The 2,018-nt window shown below is 39.0% G+C and overlaps 1 non-coding gene across 1 annotated transcript; it reads right to left on the bottom strand.

Annotated features, from left to right (window-relative positions):
• Nucleotides 1–1,944: 1,944 nt before the first annotated feature.
• Nucleotides 1,945–2,018, bottom strand: Trnai-aau (transfer RNA isoleucine (anticodon AAU)). Its single transcript has one exon. It is a non-coding gene; the product is annotated as a tRNA-Ile (tRNA).

The following is a 2,018-nucleotide window of genomic DNA, read 5'->3' as shown; positions in this document are numbered from 1 at the left end:
AGCTTGCAATGATTTCTACATTCAAATGTGATATGGGCAAAACAGTTGTCTGTAATACGAAAAAGCTGAATTCCAAGAAATCGATTAATTTCATGAACAGAGTGTTTAAAACAATAGATAGAGGTTGAAGTATTGGCTCATAAAACAAAGCTGTACCACAGCTGCGTGGACAAGTTTTTTTTAGCAAAACTCCATTTAAAGTTTAATTTTGCTTCATCCATAGACGATATTGAGTGTAAGTGCCATTATCGGCACATGCACCTGAACAAGTAAATTGACCTAATTTCTATCAAGCTACTGTTCCCACCTGAACTGACCATAATCTCGAAATGTGCTTCAAGCATCCGCGAGAAATGAATTATGATGACGCTGCAAGCCGGGTGCAAAAAAGTGGATTTCAATGGGCAAGGAGAGTCGTTGCTAATATAATCGGGGCATAATTTTGGTTACGGGAAGGAACCCCCTCAGGCCAATTTCGCCATGGACTATACTAAACAGATTAATTTTATAGCGCGAAAAACGATGTCCGACAGTATAACGGTTTATGTCTGCGCCGGCCGGTTGGCGTGTGTTTTTTTTATTTATAATATTCCGCTGGATTGAGTGGCCCATTTCGCACACCACCCCAGTTCTCAAAGGCATTGTGCACAATTTGACACAGGTGCCAAAACTTCATTTAATCATTTTTATTGTTCGGTAAAGTAAAATTGAGGTTACTTTTAATTTTTATGCATTATCAACAGATAAACAGTTAGCTAGCAAAATGTCTAGTGTGCGTTCCCAGCTTTACCGGAATGGGAGGAAGCTCTCCTCCGCGCACTGATTTCGCCCACAAAGTGATATTTTTATTTTAATCCGAAGAATTCACTTGGTACTGGTGACCGAATTTTGACTTTCACTGACCACAAACGGGAACTAGCTGAGCGTGAAATGAAAACATCAAAGAAGAGTGCATACTAATTTAATGTTTAATTTATGAGAACGCTGAACGGGAACAAAAGGTGCCAGCACATTTGGGGGAAAGGAATCATCATAGTTGCAATCTGAAGATAAAGTTTGAGATTAACATTATAAGTTGTTGGATGAAAAAGTATACCATTTCATTGAGCTCATTATGCTTTGCACGTTACCCATAAATTGGGGAAGTTGTTTTATATTTTATGTGCAAGTCTTGAACTATTTTTTCGTGGAAGATAAATTGCAAGTTAGGTAAGTTTGATTAGACAAAGGTGGTAACTCAAAATCAAACCAATTGCTGTAATTGCGTTTATGATTCACACAAAAGTCCTATCTCGAATCGCATAATCAACTTTTTCTTTAATTCAATATGTCGAAATTGAACAAACATATCATTTCATGGCTATTTAGCCGGCCGACACTTGATCTTCTCACATACTCTTGCAGAAGACTCTTCCACACACTGTGCGCGTCTTCAAGTGCGTTGGCTGGGTACTGGGATTATCAAGCATCGCTTTTTATAGCTTGACCGGTACTTCCACTTAGAGTACCCACCTAAGCAACTACATCTTGCGGAGTGAATCGGTCCAAGTGCTGAGTACTATTCGGTGCCAGTGTAGTAGCTTGTTGAAAGTTACACACTCATTTGTTTATTTGTTTTTATATCTTCAAGTATGTGTACCATTCGTACGCGAGGATGTCTGATAGGTATCGATGCATTTTGAATGATTTAATAATAGTCTGGAGGTCATCCGCAAATTACGTATGGCAAAATCGGGTGTTCGAATTTAAATTCCACTGTGAAAGTGACTGTTCCGCTTCTTATTCCTTTATTTCAAGATAAGATGACTGTACTGTAGTGGTAGATGGAAAATGGAACAGTTCCATCATTTGGCGGTGAGGGCGACAATGACGTGGCAAATTTCATGATAATTTAAATTTTGCATGCTTACTCTGTTTAGATTGAGCATTGTGACAAAAAAAATATGGCTCCAGAGAGGATCGAACTCACGACCTTCGCGTTATTAGCACGACGCTCTAACCAACTGAGCTATGGAGCC

This window comes from Armigeres subalbatus, chromosome 1, assembly GCF_024139115.2.
Source record: "Armigeres subalbatus isolate Guangzhou_Male chromosome 1, GZ_Asu_2, whole genome shotgun sequence".
NCBI lineage: Eukaryota > Metazoa > Arthropoda > Insecta > Diptera > Culicidae > Armigeres > Armigeres subalbatus.
The sequence above is the reverse complement of the archived record's forward strand: the minus strand, read 5'-3'. Positions and strand labels throughout refer to the sequence as shown.